Raw genomic sequence first — 4,851 nt, 5'->3', positions numbered from 1 at the left:
CGCGGCCGGCCCGCAGGCCAACCGCCGTTCCGCCACCGTTATACCGAAGGCGGCCCTTCCGCGGCCCGTCGGAGGCAAGCGCTGTTTGAGCGATCTGCCGCCGCTTATTGAATATATATTTTTTATATTTATAGCATGCAGTTTTAACAAGGATAATGATTGATCAAACCAGACAAATTTACATTTGACGTTTTATTTCCACATTTCAAAGTACAGTAACTGTCATTGAAACAAAATTTGTAAGATCACTTAAATATAAATAATAAAATTATATATATATATATATATATAGACACGATAAAAAACATGCAGGTTTCCAAATAAATGTTGGTAAAAAAAAACAGCCTTGCCAGTAAATTATAGCACTTGCAATAATTGTTAATAATATAAAGAGGTCAGCTCTAAGATGAAAAGAATTACAGTAAACATTATAACAAGTAATGAGGATATTTGGTACCAAAGAAAGTGCAGGATAGCAAATAAATCAAGATATAACATCACATTTTCAAGCCATTTCTAACAATAGGATAAGTGGTAGCCTAATAATTTAGAGTAAAGCTCTGGACTAGAATATACCATTATAATGGCATTGCTGACCTGGGGCACAAGATTTACACTGTGCTGCAATAAGATCTGTCTCTAGTATCTGTGATAAACAAAACTTGACGTGTATATATACATGTATAAAATGTATATATAAAAATACTAAGGTAAAAACAGTAGTAGAAAAGACCATTATAACTACAATGCTGACCTGAGGCACAAGCATTTGCAAGCTATATTTAACAATAGAATAGTTAAGCACGGTAACAAATGAAATAAGCAGCAAATAGTATTTAAAGTAATTGAGATCCTTGGTAATGCAGGGTCAGGGGGAGAATAAAAAAAATAAAAAAATAAAGTTAGTTCCACAGTGAACAGTGTGGATTGGGTGAGTAGTCTGGCGCTTCTTGATGTTACTGACTGCAGGATAACGAAAGAGTTACAGTTGTCAGTGATGCTGGGGTGTCAGTAGTCAGCCTAGGTTTAAGGGGTTGGCTGTGGGTCCCTCTCAGCTGTGCGGCGCCTTTTTCCGCCTTCACGGTCAGATGCTCCTTTCAGGTAACGCGTAACATTAACCTGGACCGCCTCATCAGTGGCATCCTGGGTTGCCGGGTTCTTCCGGATGGCCCCTGTAGAAAATACAGATGTGTCATGCCATTCAAATGGAATAAGGCCATACACATCTACTTAAATATAAAAAAAAAATATTCAACTTACTTTGAACAATGGTCTTCAGGAACAGGTCTCTAAAACATGCTTTATCCCCTACACCAGTCCAGGTTGTATTAATGGAAAGCGGATTAGAGAATATACTCTGAAGCATTCGCCACACTGTTGTCTTTAGGTCCCTCCCACATTAGATAGCCAAAAACCGAAGCTGAAAATCCCAAAAAGTGTTACAAATTACATTTTTCTGAAGCTTCTCATAATTAAATATAAAATGTGACAGGCTGTGGATTCAGACTGTAGAATATGCAGGGTACAATCTTAATTTGACTTTTTAGATTACCCTACGGCGTTATAAACGAAAGCAGCACACTTACAAATCGTTCCTGGAGCTCTTTATCCTGCCTCAAACTATCGTCAAGCAACGCCAAATTTTCCTGGGTGTCTAGGGGGAGTAACAGATCCCCTGGCAGAGATAACTCTCCAACAGACACATTGGCACTGAAATGTTGCAGCATAGTGTCCATTTTGTGGTCCATGTGGCACAACATCGCCAAACTCTCCAAGACGTCGCAGCATTAGGGTCTGATCTGCACCTACAGGGGTTCCCGGAATAATAGAATAAAATAGTTAGTCCTGGTCCCTCAACTACTAAACTATGACATTACTATCTAGGTCTACTACATGTACAGGTGGCCCCAGTGGGAATTAAACCAACAACTACAGGTGTTGTTTGCAAGTTGTACCTGATTGCCCAGTGCGAGCAAACGTCTTCAACATTGTCCCAACTTGCTTCACCTGCTCTTGAAGTGAGCCACTGTCATCCGAAGCTACAAATTTAAAGGCATATGATAGTTTTGAACCTACATCACACACAAAAAAGTAAAATTTAAGAAGAGTGGATGTTCTCACCTACTCGTGCATTGCTTTCCCTTAGAGCTTGGTTCTCCTCCCTCAGGGCTCGGTTTTCATTCCGGAGTCTCTGGAAATCTACATAAAAAAATAAAAGGCACTATTTTCAATACTGTTAAAACACTGGCCATTAAGACATAGGCCTAGAATATACCTTCATAGCTGAAAACTTCATGGTGAACACAAGATGCCAGGGGAGTCCAAGGACCAATAACGGAGTGATTACTTTCCCCTATTGATAATCATTGACGTAAAAATATGTTCGAAGTTATTGCATACATTTAATGAATTGGACTTAAATGTAACACTTAGTTTAGCGCAAAATCCTTCTCCTTTTGGCCCACTAACTAGACATTGTGACTAACGAAGCATTTACCTTTAAAGCCAAAACGATTGTCCAACAGTAGGTCTCATGGGTGAAGATAACCAGTTATGCTCTGGTCAAGGTATCTGCAAGAAAATGTGAACAAAGCCGCATTGTTAACGTTAGGAATATACAGTAGCTATGCTGTGGGAGACAAAACTGATCAGCCAAACGTGGAACAGTGAAATTGTTAAAAAATAAAATGTATTCATTGAGTGTACGTTAGTGATTAAAGTGAAAACAGAATTGTCCTCAAACATAAAAAGTACAGAATTAGAAATCACAATAGCCTTAAATCCAGTACAGTAACACACAGCACAACACTTGCTAGCCACTGTAGCTACACTGTAGTGAACTGAACTAGCCGCATATTTGTTCGGACAAAAAAATAAATTAAAAACACCTATATACATCATTCTGTTTTGTTAGAAAACACCAGAAGTTAAACTTAGTCTTTCTATATGTAAAATAGTAAAATTTCTACGTGTACTAGGCTAGCAACATTGCTTAACCTCAACAAAAGTTAAAAAACAGCATGTGCTAGCTAACACTTGCTAGCACCTCTAGCTAACGTTACTGGACTAGCAGCATTGTTCAGGCAAACAAAATAATTTAAATTACCTATACATCGTTATTTTTTATAAGAAAACACCAAAAGTTAAACTTAGATGCAACTTTAAAGCTTTGGCCACCTAACGTTACTGTAGCTAGTTATATTTCTACATGTAACGTTACTAGCAACATTGCGTAAACAAGGCTGAACAAAGATGACGTTACAGATTTGAAATATATAAACTAAAAACAATGTAAACATGCTATTGCGTTACACAAAAACATGTACTTACTTAAACGATGGTAGTCGATGACTTTGCTAGTTAGCAAACTGCAGGCTGTAACGTAGTAAATACTGACAGTAACTCGCGATTGAGCGGCGACCTTCTTCTTCTTCTTCTTCTTCTTCTTCTTCTTCTTCTTCTTCTTCTTCTTCTTCTTCTTCTTCTTTCCAATTTTACGGCGGTTGGCATCCAGCTTTTTGGTGCGAGCGGCGACCTGCTGCGAATGTGCTCGGGAGGGGCTAGCCTCAGTGGCTCCAGTGCGTCATCGACAGTAGGGGCGGGGCGGGGCCAGGAGCTATTTCACAAAACTATCAGCGCAGCTCTGAAGCCAGAGGAGAATTTAGAGTTTTTCCTTCCTTCAGGTCAAAACAGGGTTTTGATATTACCATGGTTGCACTTGCAAATGAATACAAATATATCAAGTAGGCCATACCTTTGGCCATGTTGCAGATGTATTTCACTGTTCACTGATTAGTCAGGCATTGGTAAAAAGTCTAACTTCATCAATTTATTCTGCTAAATTGTTCATACCATGAATGAAATATCTATTTTAAACCTAATCAGAATCAGAAAGTTATTTATTGCAAGTAAGTAAGTAACTTAAGTTTTACAAAATGAATTATTTTTGGTTTATTGGTGCATGTCTCAATTGTGCATAAATCAAAGAAATGTAAACAATTTTCACCTAAGTGCATAAAATAATTTGATATATTTTACATATAATCACTTCAGAGTTTCAACGTCATTTAAATGTAATTTCCTAAACCTTACCTTATGGAATCAAGAGTCAGGATTTAAACCCTAATGGCTTTGGAGCAAAAAAAAAAAAAAGCTATAATTTAGGCTATTATGATTTTATAATCGCTTCAAATGTGAAAAGTAGTTAAAATGCTGTCAGTTCCACTAACTCCCAACATGCGTTTGCAACATGGCTGGTCGATTTGAGAGTAGAAATCTGTATTTCAAAGCGGCTTGCCGCCAGCTGGCCGCGGTCCATTAGACGGAGGCAACCGCCAGAGAAAATGAAGCAGTCGGCCCGCCGGCTATTCGGCGGCGGCATCTCGCATAAAATGGGAGTGACGTATTCGGCGGCAAACGTTGTATCCCCGCCAGCGGGACGCACCTATAGCCGACAGCTTAGGGCCGGCGGCAAAAAGAAGCCGTGTGGATATTTTTTGCTATCTGGGATGCTATGTCTTTTCTTTCTGCTGCTGTATGCATAATTCCCTCGATTTTTCAGACTATACTTTAAATGTTGGATGTTACAGTTTGCAGTGATTAACGAATCCACTAGCTTTTTTATTTCTTGTATTTGGCTTTAAAACTGCAAACATACTGTTATGTACAGTTATATAATTGCAAACAGTTATATAATATTGGTAAGTATTCCGTTTTTTTCAAGGGTTATGTTTTTTTTTTTATGTTCACGGTTTCTCAATACAGCTTGATAAGTATTTATGTGCTTGTGACAGAATGCGCAAGCATACCTGGTTCTTGTCACAGGAGCTACGTTGCTAGTTACAGTTCGGT

At 38.6% G+C, this 4,851-nt stretch overlaps 1 long non-coding RNA gene across 2 annotated transcripts; it reads right to left on the bottom strand.

Moving 5' to 3' along the window:
• Positions 1–271: 271 nt before the first annotated feature.
• On the bottom strand, positions 272–4,496 carry LOC307000257. 2 transcript variants are annotated; one of them, XR_013797996.1, is made up of 8 exons: positions 3,331–4,496; positions 2,498–2,571; positions 2,276–2,353; positions 2,122–2,199; positions 1,956–2,039; positions 1,587–1,805; positions 1,261–1,420; positions 272–1,172 (listed from the first exon to the last, which is right to left on the bottom strand). It is a non-coding gene; the product is annotated as an uncharacterized lncRNA (long non-coding RNA). The 2 variants fall into 2 exon arrangements; XR_013797997.1 differs by having other exon boundaries at positions 2,126–2,199.
• Positions 4,497–4,851: the final 355 nt, after the last annotated feature.

This window comes from Phoxinus phoxinus (assembly GCF_949152265.1).
Source record: "Phoxinus phoxinus genome assembly, chromosome: 6".
Taxonomy (NCBI): Eukaryota; Metazoa; Chordata; class Actinopteri; order Cypriniformes; family Leuciscidae; genus Phoxinus; species Phoxinus phoxinus.
This window is presented reverse-complemented; position numbering and strand designations above follow the sequence as displayed.